Source organism: Natrix helvetica (assembly GCF_964273705.1).
Source record: "Natrix helvetica genome assembly, chromosome: 6".
Classification (NCBI taxonomy): domain Eukaryota; kingdom Metazoa; phylum Chordata; class Lepidosauria; order Squamata; family Natricidae; genus Natrix; species Natrix helvetica.
This window is the reverse complement of record NC_138553.1, coordinates 54139920-54160236: the sequence shown is the minus strand read 5'-3', so window position 1 is coordinate 54160236 and position 20317 is coordinate 54139920. Positions and strand designations below refer to the sequence as shown.

Sequence of the window (20317 nt, the reverse complement as noted above, 5' to 3'; positions counted from 1 at the left end):
TAAATTACTACCCTAACAACAAATAAGAATATGAAAGAAGAGATTTCATTACAAAATGTATGGGATACAGCAAAAGCATTTATTAGGGGATTAGCTATAACTTACATATCGAGGAAGAATAAGAAAAAGACACAATATCAAAAGACATTAGAAGAACACAAAAGTCTTAAAGCAGAACTACAAAAATAACCAGAAAAGGTAAACTTAAAAAACCAAATGGAAATAATAAAATACAAATTAAATTTGATGGGGAAAAATTTGGCACAACAAATTAAAAGAGCAAAAGAAAACTTTTTTGAAAATGCTAATAAACCAGGAAGATGGCTAGCATATGCCATATTTTTCAGATTATAAGACAACTCTGGAGTATAAGATGCACATAAACTTTTTGGGAGGAAAACAAAGGGAAAAAATTCTGCCTTGCCTACCAGTATCCATCGGTATTCATCTGGCTAGCATCCTTGCAGCAAACAGCCTGGTCAGCTTCAGCATGTTATTGCAGCCTGATTCAGCACAAACAGCTGATTGGCGGTTGGATCATTCTCCCGGAATACCACCAGTCAGCTGTTCCAGGCTGTAGGGATCACATCAGCTCATTGCTGCCTACACGCATCGCATTTTTGGCCTCTGCACATCGTGTTTTCAGCCTTTGTACGTTGTGTTTTTAGCCTATGCATACTCCATTTTAGATCTGTTGCAGGCTGCCAGGATCTCTACATCACATTGCTGCTTATCTCTGCCTCTGCATGTTGCATTTTTTACCTCCATAAATCGTGTTTTTGGCCTCTGCATTCCCCGTTTTTGACCTCTGTGCGTCACATTTTTGGCCCATTCCAGGCGGCAGCGATCAGTGGCAATGTGCTGTGGCAATCCCCACAGCCTGGAACAGGTCAAAAATGGAGCTTTCGGAGACTGAAAATGTGATGCACAGAAGCTGAAAACGGCCAAAAGATGAGAGCCAAAGGGTGGGCGAAGCTTCAGCAACATTTGCTGTATAAGACTCACAGACATTTCCACCCACTTTTTTGGGGAAAGTGCATCTTATATTCCGAAAAATACAGTAAGTTGAAAAAAGAAAAAAAGAAAATACTGATAAGTTATTACAAGATGAGAAGGGAATCCTACAGTATCAAAATGAGAGTAAAAAGAAAACAATTCAGGAATTCTACAGAAAACTGTACGACCATGAAAAAGTGTCAGAAGAAAAAATAAAGCAATACCTGGAAAAAGTGGAACTACCAAAAGTGTTTGAAACGGTAAAAATTATGCTAACTAATAGAATGACAATGATGGAACTAACTGAGGCAATTAAAAGACAAAAGAATAACAATTCCCCAGGACCAGATGGACTACCGGCAGAAGTTTATAAACATTTACAAGATACACTAAGTTAATCAATGTTAGAGGTCTACAATGATGTTCTGTTAGAAGCTAGAAACCAAACACCTGGAGGGCGGCAAATACTATTTTAATTCCTAAAGAAGATTTGAATTTGACACAGTGAAGAATTATAGGCCAATATCACTACTAAATGCAGATTATAAAATATTTGCTTCAATAATAGCAGAAAGATTTAAAAGATTTTTGAATGAATTTATACATCCAGATCAAAATGCATTTCTACTTAAGAGACAAATTTAAAATAATCTAAGAATTATTTTAGATATGTTGGAGTATTATGAAATAAATTCAGAAAAACAAATGGCATTGATTGTCAGCTTTGGAAGCCACATTAACACTGGAGGCTTAGGAAGGAATATAGAGACTTAGCTGAGGTGTTCAGTGAGGAGGAATGCAACATCCTCCCCCCTCATCGAGCCACTGATTGTGCCATCGAATTAGAACCTGGGGCCAAGTTACCAAAACCATGATGCCTGCTGAAATGGCCAAATTTACAAAGTACATTGATACCAACTTAGCCAAAGGGTTCATTGAGACTGCAAAATCTAGAGGGGAAGCCCCTGTATAGTTTAAAGATAAGAAAGGTGGGGGGGGGCTTAGATTATGCATGGACATTCATGGTGTCAACGCAATTTGCATACAAAATACATACTCACTACCACTAATGAAGGATTTGCTGAATCACATGTCAAAAGGCAAGATTTTCACGAAGCTAGATCTAAGGGAAGCCTATTACCGAGTCCACATAATGGTGGGAGACAAATGGAAAACTGCATTTAACTGTCTGCTGGGTAATTTCCAATTCTGAGTTTTGCCTTTTAACTTCAAGGGCCATCTGCAGTATTTATGCAACTGATCAATAAGGTACTACATGAACACCTGTATAAGGGGGTCCTGGCTTATTTGGATGAATTCTCATATTCAGCGAAACTTTGAAAGAACATGTCAAGCTGAAAGTGCTGAAAAAACTTTTATCTGCCAAGCTCTCAAAATGTGAATTCCATACGGTATCTTTTGACTATTTGTGCTACTGAGTGTCCAATCAAGGGATCAAAATGGATCCTGGCAAGGTGAAGGCTGTGCTAGATTGGCAACTCCCACAAACGTGTACAGCAACTTCAAAACTTCCTGGGTTTTTCACATTTTTATTGACAACTCACCCCTTTCTTCATGGAGATGGCTCCCTTTAACTGAGTTACTTAAAACTGGCCTGTCTCTGACCAAGCCAAAACCTCTTGATTGGACAATGGACTGTCAAAAATTCTTTGAATATTTAAAGCACTTGTTTGCGGCAGAGCCGATCCTCCAGCATTCTGATCCAAATAAACCCTTTACAGTCCAAGCCGATGCTAGTGATGTGGCTGTAGCAGCGGTTCTACTCCAGAAGAACTGTCAAGATGAGTTAATGCCTTGTTCTTATGTGTCAAAAAAGTTAACGGACACTGAACTCAGATGGGCAGTCTGGGAGAAAGAGGCTTTTGGGGTGCGATGGGCTCTCTTATTCTGGAAACATTTCCTAGAGGGTGCTAAGGAGCCTTTCAAAGTGTGGACTGATCATAAAAACCTCGAGGCTCTGAAGAACCCTCAGAAACTGTCCCCCAACAAGTCTGTTGGGCTCAGAATTTTAAATGCTTTAACTTCAAACTAAAATACATTCCAGGGGGAAAAAACCTATTGGCTCAGGCTTTGTCCAGAAACCCCCAATTTGACAGTTGATGGGAACAGATAGTACATGCCATGATCTCTGAAGCCCAATCAACCACCCAAGAAATCACTAGGGCACTAAGAAAACACCGTTCTGACCTCCCTAAAGAGAATTTGACAGCAGAATTAAGAGCTGTGTTGTCAAACGATACTTGGTTTAAAAAAAGAACCAGACTTAACTTTAAGGGAGGAACTGGCTTGGAAAGGAAGTAAGATTTATGTTCCCAGCTGCATCAAACTAATGGTGGTAAAACTAAGTCATGATTCTCGACTAAGGGGCCACTTTGGATTTTTAAAAACTCTCCATTTGGTTAGGAGACAATTCTTTTGGCCAAGGATGAAATCTGACATAGAGGACTACATTAAAAGCTGCACTATTTGTATCACCATGAAAACCAGACCAGGGAAACTCCCTGGGCTTCTCCTGCAAGTGGCAGAACACACAAAACCCTGGGAGGAGATTGAAATGGACTTTATTGCCAACCTCCCAGAAAGTGGAGGAAATACGGTAAGTTGGACTGTCATTGATTTATTCTCCAAACAAGTCCACTTCACTGTCTGCAATGGACTGCCTTCTGCCAAAAGCTGGCAAGACTTTTTGTGAAGCACATTTACAGGCTCCATGGCATTCCATGAGAGTAATATCAGATTGCGGAGTCCAATTCACTGTGAAGTTCTGGAGGGAGTTCTATTAGGTCATCCCAGGGGCTTAGTTCGGCTTTTCATCCTATTACTAACAGATCGGCAGAAAAATCCAATGCCATGTTGGAACAATACATTAGATGCAGGGGGGCATTTCAAAATTTTTTACTATTAGTTCTGTGGGCATGGCTTGTTGGTCATGTGATGGTGGGCATGGCTTGTTGGTCCTGTGACTGGGTGGGCATGGCCAACTTGATGTCACTCACGTCAAGGGGCACCTTGCCTGGCCTCTCTCACCTCAAAGGCCTCAACAAGATACAATTTCTCTGTCTATTTATTTACTACTTCTGAACATCCAAAATATACTATTTAATCCTATGTATACATATATGCCATATGTGTACATACATATTTCATAGTATAGAATGTGTATAGGCAAACAAAAAATACATTATCTACTATATATATATATATATACTGTATGTGTATGTACACACACAAACACACAGCTCTTCTAAAACTATACACATTCAACCTCACTTACTGCATTTGGAAAAAAAAAACATTCAGAGTCCACTTTCTGTCACACATTTAACTATAACTTCTGTACATTAGAACATTACATATGCCTTCAGATGTTCTTCCGTAGCCTGCACATGACTGTTAGAGCCAGGAGATGTCATGGATTGAGTAAGATGTGGTGAAACTCACTTAACAATGCTCTTGCTTAGCAACCAAAATGTTGGGCTCAATTGTGGTTGTAAGTGCCTTCCTCTGCATGGCAGCTTTGCCCTAGTAAACTCCTGCTCCGTTCTGGGAATTTTCCTCTCTGTTAGAGGCACCAAAATAATCCAGACAATATAAGGCTTCCTGCTGGAGCAGGGGGTTGGACTAGATGGCCTCCAAGGTACCTTCTAACCCTGCTATTCTATGATTCTGTAAAGATCTTCTGCTGGAGCAGGGGCAGGACCTTCCAGCCCTGAAACAGCTGTATTGTTTCAAAGCGTCTTCTGAAGCCACCTCTATTGTCAGGGTTTGTAGTCCTTCCTTCCTCTCCTTTTTCTCTCTCTCTCTCCCTCCCTTCCTTCCTCTCCCCCCTCATCCACCTATCTATCTATCTATCTATCTATCTATCTATCTATCTATCTATCTATCTATCTATCCATCCATCCATCCATCCATCCATCCATCCATCCATCCATCCATGCAACTATGTCATTCACTTTTCCCTCCTTTTTTCTTTCCTTCCTTCCTTTCTTTCTTCCATACAGATTCCATACAGCTCTGAACTCTTAAAGCAAACCAAATAGAAGTGGTCCTCACTTAATGGCCTTAGCAATGGTTGCTTAGCAAATGTTCTAATTTATGACTGACTTCCCCAGAGCTCCATGATCTGTTTTTGGAGTTTTGACAGCCATACACACACACACACACACACACACACACACACACACACACACAAACTTATGATCACTTACAACATCCCACAGAGTCATGTGACTGAGGTTTTCTATGTTTTTGCCAGTTTCCAACAATTCCTTCTGGTTTCTGGTTAAAAATGCCCATCGGGGAAAATGGACTTGTTTAACAACCACAGTATTTGCTTAATGACCACAAGGTTCACTTAAACAGCTCTCTCTCTCTCTCTCTCTCTCTCTCTCTCTCTCTCTCTCTTTCTCTCTCTCATCTCTTTCTTTGTCCCCCTCTCTCTCTCTTTCTCATCTCTCTCTTTCTCCCTCCCCCTCTCTGTCTCTCATCTCCGTCTTTCCCTCTCTCTGTCAAGCCTGCAGTCATATTCCTTTTAGGATCTTTGGCCTGCCACACTCTCTATTAATTTATTATGTTGTTTCATTAGTGGGGTAATTGGGAGGGGAAATAGTAAGGAGCAGAATTGTAGGATGTGTTGTTGTAAAAAAAAAACATTCCTTTCTAGAAGTCCAAGGTCATTCTTTGTCTCTGCACCTCTGCACCTGACCAGAAGTGGATGGGTGGAGATGCCACTGTGGCAGTGGAATATTAGACCATGTGATGGACTTGTGGGTGTGGGGCAAGATCATGAACTTTCAACTGGGTGGAAAACCCAGGAAGCTTTCAGATTCAGGTTTTCCACAGATGTGCCAACATGTCTCTCTTAATAAATTGGAACTTAGAGCAATACTCTGCCTTGAACTCTGATTTAATTTTGGATGGTATTTAGAACGCTGACATTAACCCGAATCTCCTTTAAAAATAAATCACCAGCAACCCTGGCAAGGGGTGCTGCCAAGGACTGCTGACTCCCAACAGTGACCTGACCTGGTCAGCGTAAAATATCAGCAAAGATGAGAAAAGAAGCTGATGACAAGATGCTTCTTTGCAAATCTTTCAAAGGCAAAGGAATTTGTGTGGGAAGAAATTGGAAGATTTATAGCATCTGGGAAGATGCAGCCAGAGGGGGTCTGGGAGGGCTAATTCTACACACATGGCTGGAGAAGGCAAGAACATTCACCCACTAGCTGACATAATGATTGGAGCCTCCCAGACCAACTTGTACAGTGAAACATGAGTGCATGCTCCCCCTCCTTCCCCAGCCAAGGCTCAGGAAAAAAAACTGGAGTGGAGATTTTGTCTCCTTCCATACAGTGGTAAATGAAATGACCCATTACCCTGCAACTGAGTTGCAGACAGATTCCCCATCAAAATGGGGAATTCAAACCAGCCAGCAGGAAGGGGTTTGGCCAACATCTCTTCCTAATCAGCCATCAATATTGGGGCTGCAGCCTGTGAATCAAGCACCACCAAATTGGGCTTTCTTCCCAGATCATGGATGGAAGAGATGCCAGTGGGCACATGCTTGGCCACCAAAATGGGAAAATCAACTCAGCCAGCAGAAAGGGGCTTGGGCCATATCTTCCCCTAGCCAGCAAACGATGTTTGGGCTGCAACCTGTGAATCAAGCAACCCCGGAATGGGTTTTGTTCCCAGGTCATGGATGGGAGAGATGCCAGTGGGCACCTGCTCTCCCTCAGCAGATGGCACCATGGCAGATAACTGGGCAGTGGTCAACCCAGGGATTGAAACCCCCCACCGAGTCCAGTCTCATCTGCAATGCCCCAACAGGTTCTTACCCCACCTTCCTACAGAGAAAGGTTCTCAACAGTGGAAGAAGGATGAATGAGGGGGAAGCTGCAGGATGGATGGCGGAACAATGTGATGAGGTGGTTCCTAAGTTTAGAGATGCAACTGGGTTCCGTCCCTTGGGGGGGCAATAAAATGCTGTCATTGCTATCAACTTTGCCACAGAGCATTGGAGTGCCTGGCTGCAGCCCCAGTATCACAAACATGTGCACCAATCATCACGGCGGTAAAGAGAAGGCCCCAGATTCCACCAGAAAGGAGTCATCTTGGCCAACAACCTCAGTAAGAGGATCCCCAACTTAAGGTGACGAAGAGTCCTACCAATGGGGAGGCCTCGGAGGAGGAAAATGCCAAAGATGACCCAATGGTGAGTGCACCCATCCATCCCTTTGCCTTCCAAGCCAAGCTCCAAGTACCCGAAATGGGGGTGGAAGGGGAAGTTGAAGCAGTCGTGGACACCGGTTGCACTTGATGCTTAATCAGCATGTCGATTGTCAAGCAACTAGGCATATGCACAACACCTCTAGCCTGTCCCTTCGGGTTGAGATGGAATGCTAATTGGAGCGGCCCTGGCCACGCTAATGACCAAACTGGTAAAGTTACAAGTGGGCTGCCACTATGAATTCCTCAGATTCACCGTACCTCCAAGAATGCAGGAATCAATTATCTTGGGGCTTGCATGGTTTTACAAGTGGAAGCCTACGATAAAGTGGGAAGACAGCGGTAGGAAATTGATGATCGTGTTTGGGGCACTACCACCAGTGGAGCCAAAGAGCCACCCAGGGATGATTGAACCCAAGAGCCTAGAACCTGCAGCACCTGCAATCAGAGACAAAACCCCAAGGTATCCAACATGTACCAAAAAACTTGTTGGGGGATATTTTGTCGAGAAAACCGCAGTACGACAGTAAGAAGGGAGAAGTTGTTCACCCCATCATTTCTTCCTCCCACCAAAAGGCAGCCCAAGTCACTAACCGAAGCCAGGAGAAGCTGATGACAGCTATGAAATTGGCGCTCCCAACAGACCAGTGGCTCAACAATAACCAGGATATCCTAACTATGGAAAATGGATTAACCTGGAAGGGGTCCAAACTATATGTCCCTGCAGGGGTGGCTGGAAGTTCTACAGCAAAGCCATGAGGCAGAGCTAGGAGGCTACTTTGGATTCCTAAAAATGCTCCACCTCACCAGGTGTCAATTTTGGTGGCCAAAGATGAACTTGGAGGTGGAAGATTACATAAAAAGCTGTGCTACTTGTGCAACGATGAAAACACTGCTGGAGAAGCTCCCTGGACTACTACAAGTGGCCAGCCCTAACTGACCATGGGAAGAGATTGCAATGGACTTCATCGTCCAACTCCCAGACAGCAGTGGGAATAGAGTAGTTTGGATAGTTATTGATTCGTTTTCCAAGCAGGCACATTTCATCGCTTGTTCAAGGTTGCCATCCGCAAAGAAATTAGCGAAAATGTTTGTGGAACACATTTATCGCCTGCATGGGGTGCCCAAAAGGATCATTTCAGACTGCAGAGTCCAGTTCACAGCCAAGTTCTGGAGAGAGGTTCTGAGGTCCATTGGGTCCACACAAGAACTGAACATCTCAGGGAGAGATTTACCTGAGCAAGATTTGAACAGCTTGATACAATGGTTAGATTTCAGAGATTCCATTTTATCCCATACAATGAATGTACATGTATCTGTGGAGTTGAAGAGGTAGAAGATCTGATTCATATATTATTTCATTGCTGTTTATATAAGGGAGCTAGAGATAAGTACTTTGATTCATATATTAAACCTATGGCCCAGTGGGAGGCCCATATTAAAACAACATACCTCATATGTGGCCCGAATCTGAAAAAGACATTTAATATAGCATAATTTCTGACTAAAATGGTCCAACTGATACCGGCATATGTGGACCTGATTGGGGTATATTGCAGGGATAATAAATACCCCTATAATAAATAAAGAAATATAATTTATGTCATTTTATTTTATTTTACATGTTTATGTATTAAATTATTGTATTTTATCCTATAAGTATTGTATTTTACCCTACTCTCATTTTAAATTGTTTAGACTTTTATTGGTAATATGCATTTGAACTTATATGTTGATATGGCTTATAAGCTAATCAATACATCTAGATCTAGATCTAGACCTAGATATATAGATATGTAGATATATAGATATTTCAAATTTAGGACTAATGTTTGGATCTTACTTGCTCCCTTTATTTGCACTGACTTGTTTTTGAAGCAGGAATGCAAAAAACAACACAAGAATATTAGAATATTTATTTCTTATTCTCTAGCTTTTTGATTTGGTTTAATGAAATGACAAAGAATCTCACACTACAAAATTATTATGTGACTTTTCTTTCATTTAGGTTATTTCTGTAATGTATGTTTTACAGGTATAGATTAATATTTCTAAGTATGAATTATGAAGATATATTTCAAGTTAAGACTATTTCTTTTTTTCATAGAGTTCAAACATACAAACATTTTTTTAAAGCTTAACTTATATTATTTATTCAATGGTTTCTTAATGGATCTACCAATACATTAAGGACATCCAAGTGAATTTTAGATCTCTTTATGACTGGAGAAGTTTCCCACAGACCAGTGATGTGCGGTGAGGTTTATGACTGGTGAGGCACTGACACAGTGCTGGGTTTCAAATATTTTTAGACTTGTGGACTTCAACTCCCAGAATTCCACAGCCAGGCATGCTCAGTTCCAATTTAAAGCGACAGCATTTGTTTTTCTCCTTTGCTCCTTCTTTCTTTTTCTTTTTCTTCTCCTTCCCCTCCTTCCTCCCTCTCTCCCTTCCTCCCCCTCTCTCAAACACACACACAGAGAGAAGTTGGATTGGACTATCTCTCCTACCCCTTCCCTCTCTCACTCACTCTCAAACAACCCCACACACACACGAAAGTTGGATTGGATATCTTTTCCAGTGGCTTGAAAGCAGCTCCTCTGCCATCCCCCCCATTCCCCTGCTGCCTTTCCCAAACACCTCCACCATTGCAAATGCAGCCTGCTGTCTGGGTGGGAAATGCCTGGAACACAATAAAGCCCACCCACCACCTCCTGCTGGCAGGCTGGGGTGAGAGGAGAGGCAGAGAAGCCGGAGGGGAGCCGATCTCAGCCTTCCAAAAGAAAGAGGCTGGGGGGAAGTGTGTGTACTACAGCATGTGCTCTCCCTCCCCAAGTGTAGTTTGATTGCAGGCAGAGCCATGTTGCCTTTTCAAACTTGTAATCAGTGAAGCTGGGCTAGATTTTTATATAGTTTTATCCAGCTGTGTGTGTGAGAGAGAGAAATGAATGGGGGCCTGGGGAGGAAGTCATTACACTTGGGGAGGGAGAGCACCAGTGAGGAGACCACAGGAGGAGGCAGGAAGCCAGGCAAAGAGCCATGCTGTAGCACACACACTGGCCCCACAACGTGGCTCTGCCTGCAATCAAACTACTCTTGGGGAGGGAGAGCACAAGCGAGCCAGGGTCCTTCCCTCCAGCCTTTGCCCAAAGCCCTGCACAGCACCAGGAGGATGAAGTTTGAATTCCTCCCCCTCCCTCCAACCCACACGTACCTTTTCCAGCTTTTTTTAACAGTTAAGCAGAGTCATCCAGGGTGAGGCAGTAACTAGCTCAGCTTTTTCCTTTTACTTTTTTTTTTCATGATGAGAGTGGTGAGGCTGTGCCTCACTTGCCTCACCTGACTGCACATCACTGCCACATACGGTTTCAGGGTAGAATTGATACATGGTCATTCAATTAGGGAAGCTTCAAATTAATGATATCTTTTCTACAAAATAACTTATTCTGAACAATTATGCTTATTTCATAGGCAGACTTAAGGCTGTTTTTAATGATCTGACATGCAACAGCCATCATGAATTTTAACAATTTTGTTAATATGACAAATTACGTTAATATATAGCTATCTTCCAACTTTAAACTCAGGATTTTTGCTGAAATAAAGTGCCATTGATTGAAAAGTTTAAAAAAGGAAAAACTAAGGGATAAGCTAATTTGACAGGGAACTCCAGGTACCTTACAAGTGTTATTCCAGAACAATATGACTACATACAAAAGACTCAAAGAACTACAAGTACTAAAACTAGGAAAGACATATCACTACAGTAGTAGTAGGACATAGTCCTCAACTTATGCCAGTGATTCAAGTAAGAATTCTGATTGTAAATAATTACAGTTGTAAATTGAGACATCCCATATGACCAGAGCCAAATTTATGGCAGTTTTTGCAATGATCAGATTAAACAAATCTATAGTTGTAAATTGTATTCTTCCAAGCTGGCATTTTAGCGAAACTGGCAAAAAATGCCAGAAACCAGCAAAAAAACATGCTGCTATGACTACAGAATGATGCAGACATCATAAAGACAAGCCAATTGCCAAATGGCTGAAACACAGATGTGACCAAAACACATACATGACCATGGGAGTAAGGAGGATGGGTGGCATGACATTTTATAACAGCCAAAAGTGCATTATAGCCATAAAGTTCCAGTTCCTGGTCCATTGTAATTTCAAACAGTTGTAAAGCAACAAGTTATAAATCAAAGATTACATGTATTCCCCTCTTTATGTGCCCTTTCCCCCTAAGTCTCCAGAGAAACAGCAGGTAACATTGCAAAAATAATGCTGATGCATGTGAAATCTTTATAGTTTTCAATCTTTTGTACAAAATTGTTCTGCTAAACATTCCTACTCTAAATCAACCATGAAGTGTCATACATGCAGGGGACACTTGCAAAACAATTTCCTAGATAGAGAAGCCTACTTTGTCAAATAATGACACAAAGCCTTTACTAGCCCAAATACCTTCTTATCATTCATTTCCCTTTACTGTTAATAGATCAGATTCTCACAGAGGGCTTAAACTTACACTTCAGCATACCCTGAATTTTCTCAGAGCTCATTTCTATCCCCTCATAGGAGATGCAGTAGCTCAGTCAATTTTACTCTGGTGGAACTCACATTTTGAAAGTTTAGCATGTAGTTGAGTAGCTCTAAGCTTTTTAAGGACTGTTCTAATTGATTTCAAATGCTCTGCCATAGTCTCAGTATAAATCAATATCCAGGTAGACCAACACACCTTTGTACAGGTGCTCATGCAACACCTCATTTATCAGTTGCATCAAGACAGCAGGAGCCCCCTATAGTGCAAAGAAGAGGACCCTGAATTGAAAGGACCTTAAGGGACAGTTAAAAGCTGTCTTTTTTAAAAAAATATTTTATTGTTTTAATTAAACAAAAAAAAACACACAAAAACATTCTTCAATACATCTTCCAGAAAGCATGTCGATTGGTTACAAATAAATTTAATGCATTACTATAATCATTCTTTATCTTTCATTCATATTGAATTGTACATTTTAAATCAAAAATCTTTATACCATCAATATACCATCATTCTCATTTAACTATATTTGTTTAACGTGCTTTTGTCTAGAATCATTTATATTTATATTATAATAAATCTAGACAAAAATTTATTACTAGAATTTATAAGTACCCAGGAGAGATTACATCTTTATAACAAAATCTAAACAAAAAAATATTAGTAAAATTAGTAAATCTTTTCCCCAGGTCCCATATTATAGTTTATATCCAAATTGTTTTTACCAGTTAGAGTTATTATTTCATTATTATTGTCATGATGGGTTATCTGTTAACAAATAAACATTTTAAAAACAAAAACATTCTATAAGCATCTACAACGTTCTACTTATTAATCACCAAAAATTAACTAAGTTTTTATTTATTTCTTTTTTATTTATTTTTCCCATTCAATTATATTTTATTTGGGTTTCACCATTCTTAACTTTCTTATTTTACCCATAACTATTATTTTTAAGTTTTGTTACATTCCTTCATTGATTCTTGTTTCTTTCCTCCATCCACCTATACCATTTATCCCATATCTGGTAGAATTCTGATTCTTCTTTTCCCTGAATTTCTTTAGTTAGTTTGTCTATTTCAGCACAGTCCATAATCTTTCTTATTATTTCATCTTCATTTGGAGTTAGTTTGTTTTTCCATTTCTGGGCATAGGCAATCCTTGCCGCCATTATTATATATAGTATTAAATACTGGATTTCTTTTTTGTATTTTGCAGACATTATTCCTAATAAGAAGATTTCCGGTTTCCATTCTATTTTAACTCCCGTTATTGCCTCCAGCCAATTTTTGATCTTTTTCCAAAAAAATTTAGCAGCCTCACAGGTCCACCATAAATGGTAATACGTTCCATGTATCGATTCACATTTCCAACATTTTGGGGAGGTATTTGATGATATTTTAGCTAACCTTGTTGGTGCCAGGTGCCATCTATAAAACATTTTGTACTGGTTTTCCTTGTATGCAACTGAGAGTGTCATTTTAAAGTTTGTTCCCCAAAATTTTTTCCATTTGTCTAATTCAATATTATATCCAAAGTTCTGCGCCCATTTTATCATTTGTTCTTTCACAATTTCCTCTTCCATTTTATACTTCAGGAGAAATTTATATATTCTCCCTATCATTTTTCTATCTGGGCTTTGAATGATTTTATCCAATTCATGTGGTTCTGTTTCAATGTCATATAATTTGGGATCTTTATTGTATTTAGTTTTGATTTGAAGGTAAGTTAGCCAGTCAACTTTCATGTTCTGTTCTGCCAATTCTTCAAGCATTTTGTTCCAATCTATAAAATTTGGATGAGTCGTCCTTTCTGTCGGTGATAGCCAATTCGGAATTTTCACATAGTGGTTTTTTTTTATTTTGAGCCATTTTTGCAATAACGCTCTTCTAATTAAATGATTTTGAAAATATTTGTGTGTTTTATTTTTATCATCCCAAAGGAATGTGTACCAGCCTGCTTGCAAATCATGGCCTTCCAAAGTCAAAATTCTTTTATTCTTTAGCTCTATCCAACCCTTCACCCATGTTATTGATACTGCCGATGTGTATAGATCCCAATTTGGTAATGCTAAACCTCCCCTCTCCTTGCTGGCTTGCATTGACTTTAGTTTAATCCTCACTTTTCGTCCCTGCCAAATAAACCTAGCGGTTATTTTGTTTAATTCTTGAAAGAATTTTTTACCCGGATTAATAGGTGCGGCTTGCAACAGGAATAAGATTCTTGGTAGAATATTCATTTTAATTGTCGCTATACATCCCATGAGTGATAGTTGAATATTTTTCCAATTTTCTAACTCTTTCTTTATTTGTATCACTAATTTATTATAGTTATCATCTTTAATTGTGGAACATTTTGCCAACACCCAGATCCCCAAGTATTTCACTTTCTTAGTTATTTGCATTCTGGTTGTTACTTCCAGTTCCTCTTCTTGCTTTTTTGTCATGTTCTTGGTTATCACTTTTGTTTTGTTTTTATTGATCTTTAATCCTGCCACTTCGCCATATTCTTCTAATTTTTGAATTAATTTCCGACTGGATTCTAATGGGTCCTCTAGTACAAATACTAGGTCATCGGCATAGGCTTGGGCCTTATATTCTTCATTTTTGAGTCTTAAACCTTTTATTCCCTGGTCCTTCCGAATTTCATTTAATAAAATTTCCAAAGTCAATATAAACAGCAAAGGAGAGAGGGGGCATCCCTGTCTGACTCCTTTTTTTATTTTGATCTTCTCTGTTAATTCTCCATTCATCAGAACTTTGGCTGTCTGATTGTTATAAAATCCTTCTATCATTTTTATAAATTTTCCACCAAATTTCATCTCATCCAATATTGTTATTATAAATTTCCAGATTACGTTGTCAAATGCTTTTTGTGCATCAAGGAAAACCAGTACCATTTGTTTTCCTGGATGCGCCTCGTAGTACTCTATTATATCTAGGATGATTCTTGTATTATTTCTAATGTGTCTGTGAGGTAAAAATCCATTTTGGTCTGAGTGTATTCGTTCATTTAAAATCTGTTTGATTCTTCCTGCCATAATTGCTGCAAATATTTTATAATCGGAGTTTAGTAATGAAATTGGCCTGTTTTGAATTTCTTCTAGGCTGGTTTCTTCTTTTGGGATTAGCGATATTATTGCTTCTGTCCATGATTCCGGTATCTTGGCTTTTCCTAAAACTTCATTAAACATTTCCACCCCTAACTCTTCCAATATTATTTTATTATATTTGTATAGCTCCACCGGTATTCCATCTGGTCCTGATGTTTTATTATTTTTCTGGTTTTTCAAGACTAGTTCCACTTCGGCTAATGTTATTGGCCTGTTTATCACCTCCCTTTGCTCTTTTGAGATTGGTGTTATCTTTGCTGTGTTTAAATAATGCTTTATTTTGTTTTCCTCCATACTATCTTGTGCGTATAGTTTTGTGAAGTATTTATGAAAGCTGTCTTTCATTCATCTCTGTCTTTGATCCAAATTCAGTAATAGGCTTCCCACAAATCCAACTTAGTCAAAATCTTTTCTTTGGCCAAATAGGCTAACATGTTTTTCTTTAGTAGCAATGGGTAGATGTTTTCCACACACACAGTGTTTAGCTCATATCAGAGTTTGTTGCAGAAATCAAATCCAGAAAGAACACACAGGTAACTGATTCAGCAGGATTCATTAAATTCTTTTTATATATAAGAATATATACAATACCCATGTAGTTCTAAGAAGCATAATAACAGAAGCACAGTTAACAGGAGGACATATTCACAGAAGGACAATAATAGGAGCACACAACTTATATTTATACATACCAGTTAACCTAAGCAACGCCCAGGCTCCAAACTGTTTCAGCTCTCAAACAGCCCTCATTGGCTGACTTAGTTGCTATGCCTATACATTGACTGATCTTGTTACCATGTCCTATTCCAGCCAGTCCTCAATGGCTGACCTGTTGCCATGTCTATCCCAGTTCGTGAACTATATATATTGACACTCCTCCCTTCATGTCTGGGATAGACAAAAATTCAATTACCTTAATATTCTTCAGATACCAGTATTTGAAGATCCACATTCACAATTCTCTCCAAATAACTAAGAATCCTTTTTACACCCATCCAACACAATTGAGTTGGTATATCAGTGAAGTTACTTAGAATGCTTACTGCATAAGCTATGTCTGGTCTGGACCTCATTGTTGGGTAGTACCTTTCTTTTGTACACCCATTTGCATCCTATGGCTTTGCAACCCAGAGACAAAGTCATCGATGTGAACAGGTTATGGTCACCCATGTATTTCATTTCTTTATCCATGGCTTCTTTCCACTTTACTTGTTCACCATAGGTAATGCCAATATTGCCTTATAGTTCCTTGGCTCATACCATACATTACATACTTTAACTTTACTAGCAGAATACCTGTCAGGTTGAATCCCCTTGTTTCATCACTGACCTGCATGGCATTGACTGCTCCTGTGTTTCAACCCTCTCTTGCTTCATTTCTTTTTCAGCTTCTTCTCCCTGAATGCGGACACCATCACTAAGTGAGTTACTGTCACTAAGTGTGTTACCATCACTAAGTGGATCATTCCAAAAATTGGCATCAATTCTGTTCCAATTTTGCTCTGCAAAACTAGCTGGCCTGGGAATGACTATTCTTTTGCTTCTATTGCTAAAGTGATAGCTCTTTGAGCCTGGCTCACAGCCCATAAACCTAGCTTTCTAGCCTTTGGTTGTCCTTTTCTTCTAATTGCTTTTTGAATATGCACCCATGCATTGCTTCTAAAAACACTTAAATGTGCTAGAGATGGTTTTCTCCCATATATGGAGTATCAATAATGGAGGAACTCCACAGCCCTTTAATGAAATAATTAGCAGTCAACATGACTTCACCCCAATATGACCTGCTCAGACCAGAATCCTCCAGCAATGAGTCCTTCATGGTCTGTAAGACTCCATTCCACCTCTCAGCTACACTATTCTCTGCTGCTGTCCCAACCATTATTGAAAACTTGCTGACATAAACTGTGAACTTCTGTCAGTTTGCAGCTGACATACCTGCTATTTGTATCTTCTTTCCATGAAGCTTACCCATTGTTTAAATTTCTGTAGCACCTCTATTTTAGTCTTCAGTCAATAGCAGAACCCAAACCTGCTGTAGTCATCTACAATGACCAGCGCTTACTTTGTTCCTCCCAAACTGGCTTGCATTGGCTCAACCAAATCTGCATGTACCAGCTCTAGAACTCTTTTTTTAATTAACAAGTTTTATTGGCTTTTACAAAAATTTTCAAGGAAAAAGGGTTAAAAGGGTATAGAAAATTTTGACAGCTACATCGTGCGGGGGAAAGCAGTCGCCCCAAATCTCGCAACTTTTACAGAAAAAAAATAGAAAAACATCAACATTTGAATAGATATTAGCAGTTTTGGATTTAACACTAAGTCATCAATATATTTCAATCATTTTTTTATATCACTTCCGTAAATGTACATTATAACAACAATTGCACTAATGTTTCAAATCACTTTTGTGACCCGAGTCTTCTGGTTGTTGCATCCTCCTCCCCCCAATCTACTGGCAGAGCCTCAGCCCCTCCCTCCTTCATCTCTTGTGTACCATCCCCCATTTCATCTAGGAGAGCATTATGTTTTTTAGTGAAAGCCTCCGCCTCCACGACTGTGTTAATTCTAATTCTGCTGCCCTCCCAAAAAATTAACATGCCTTCTGGTAATAACCACCTGAACCAGACCACTTTATTATATAATTTTTTGCTAAAGAGGAATATTTCTTCCTCTTGTCTCTTACTTTCTTTGGAATCTGTTTAAGAATTGTTATTTCTTTATCTTTATATTTTAATGGTCCCCCCTTTGAGCTCCTAGAACCTCATCTCTTGTGGTCTTTCTAAGAAATTTAGCATGAACTTCCCTTGGAACATTGTGTGTTCTTGCATATGCTGAATTAATCCTATAAATCAAGTCAATATCCCACCAGAGCTGTTGTTTATCTCTATTGATGTATTCTGCTAGTTTTGTGGTCATAATCTCCTTAAGATCTTCGTTCTCAACTTCTAGCAGATTTTGGAACCTAAGGAAAAAAGACTTCCTTTCGAATTCCATTTTTATCATATGGTTTTCAAGTTCTACGTTCCCCCTTTGGGTTGTCTTAACCTCCTCCCTCATCCCAACTGCACCCTCCTCCAGTACACCTATTCTCTGTTCATTTCGTGTGGCTTGTTTTTGCGTTTCTCTGAGCTGATCATTTAAGTCTGTCAGTTGTTTTTTCAGTTCGTCCTGCCCCTTTAAGAGAGATTGAAGCATCTGGTGAATAGATCAGTCCTTTGAACTCTCTTCGGGGGCTTTAGGTTGTAGAAATGACCCCAATTGTGACTGGTGAGTAATCGCACTAGATGTAGAAGATGTCGGGGCCGATGAGGCCTTGCCAGGTGGTAATTTTTTTGGACCCATCATGAAACTCAGAGATAGTTATAAGTCTGTGCAAAGAAATAGCATCTGTGGGAAAGCACAGCCAGTAGAGATCACAAGGCAGGCAAATCCAAAAGAGAATAGATCTTCTAATGCAGCACCAGATCAAATAGATGAATCAAAATATCCCAAATCCAAGGGAAAAGCATATTCAGAGAGGCTCCTGGAGATCTCTGGGGTGGAGACTAGTTCAGAGCCATAAAATCTTCCAAGGGAGGAATTTCATTCATAAAGACAAAGAAGAAGGAGGAAGTTGGCCATCTTGGCTCAGCCTTTACAGGTGGTCAGGAAACAAGAAGTCCAAAGTTCCCATACATAGTTTAGAGAAGAGTCAGTTCAACCATCCTTTCTCTCGCAATTGTGGTCAAAAATTATTCTTCCATTGTTTAGAGGAAGTGAAAGTAAGTTTTTTAACTCTCTCTCTCTCCTATGAGAGGGAGAGATTTTGCAAGTGCCGTTTTTCCGAGGGGGGTGGAAATTCCCCCCCTCCAATCTTAGTTCTTCCAGGGGTTGAAACAAAGTTCTAAGAAAACTGCAGTTCATCAATTGAGTAAAACAGTAAAAGACTTGGGGAGCCTTCCCACCTCACCACACTTCAGCTGTATCCTTCAAATTGATCGTTTCCTTCCAGGATCCACTCGGCGAAGACGCGTGGCAGCATGCAGTGCCGCCGTGCACCCCCCAAGCTTCCCGGCTCCTGGGGCAAAGCTGGAGACCCCCTCCGCGACTGCCGCCATTCCAGGGGGCCCCAGCAAGCCGCACCTATGGCAGGGCGCCCCTCCAAGGCACCCTGTGCTCCCCCTAAGGTTAAGGGGAGCCCACCGAAAAGGGGAGCAGCGGACGCGCACGTCCGTCACCCTCGGGGACCAGAAGTCGTCTCTGTACCAGCTCTAGAGCTCTTGTTGTCTGCCTTGTGTTACTTTTGCTTACTGGGAATGCTTTGGACTTTGATGATTTGCATACTGCACACTACAAATATGCCTTACATCCCTTTAAATTTAATCCTTCTCCAAACAGTTACATCCTTTGCAAAACTCTGAAGCTGGCATGGCCAAGTCTTCTGTGCAGGAGATGAACACAAGAATCATGTTGTGCTACATTCCCAAATGTTTGGGCACATTGAACACTTTGTCCCTGCAACACATAAAGATTGTCCTCTTTTATGTCCTGTGTACATACATTCCCATTTCTCCTAATGAGACACCTCCCATTTACAAATGTGGTCACAAATCCTTGCTTGTCTAAACTAGGGACACTCAACAAATTATGCTCCATTTCAGGCACACATTGTTGTTGTTGTTTTGTTTTATTGTTATATTGGATTTATATGCCGCCCTTCTCCCAAAGGACTCAGGGCGGTGTACAACATTAAAAAACACACATCCCGAAAAGTTAAAAAGAAATTAAATATATATCCAAAAAAAAATCGAATTTATAAAACAATACATTTAAAAAATGAGTTAAAATTAACAGGCTTGCTGGAAAAGCCAACTTTTTAGGGCATATCGGAAGGACCGGAGGTCAGGGATTATGCGAAGCTCCGGGGGCAGCTCATTCCAGAGGGAAGGCGCTCCCACAGAGAAGGCTCCCCCCCTGGGGGTCACCAGACGACACTGTCTGGGCGACGGCACCCTGAGGAGGCCAACTCTGTGGGATTGTACTCGATGGTGGGAGGCTACTGGTGGCAGTAGGTGGTCTCGCAGGTACCATGGAGTGCTTTAAAGGTCATAATTAATACCTTGAATGGCACCCGGAAAACAACCGGCAACCAGTGCAGGCCGCCTAAAAGGGGTGTAACATGGGAGCACCTAGGTACCCCCATGACAACCCGCGCGGCCACATTCTGGACCAGCTGAAGCCTCTGGGTGCTCTTCAAGGACAGCCCCATGTAGAGAGCATTGCAGTAGTCCAGGCGAGAAAGGATGAGGGCATGAGTGACTGTGCACAGAGCATCCCGATCCAGGAAGGGGCACAACTGACGTACCAGGTGAACCTGGTAAAAGGCCCCCCTGGTCACAGCCGTCAGCTGTTCTTCTAAACTAAGCCGCATAT

General features: G+C 40.4%; 1 protein-coding gene across 6 annotated transcripts in view; it reads right to left on the bottom strand.

Moving 5' to 3' along the window:
* Nucleotides 1–20317, bottom strand: part of NELL2 (neural EGFL like 2) — a 407393-nt gene that overhangs the window by 350742 nt on the left and 36334 nt on the right. The window contains exon 2 of one of the 6 annotated variants that reach the window (XM_081957432.1): nt 16236–16303. The exons of the other annotated variants lie outside the window; for them this stretch is intronic. The gene's annotated coding sequence lies outside the window, so the exon portion shown is untranslated. The remainder of the gene's footprint in view (nt 1–16235; nt 16304–20317) is intronic. 6 annotated transcript variants of the gene reach the window in all.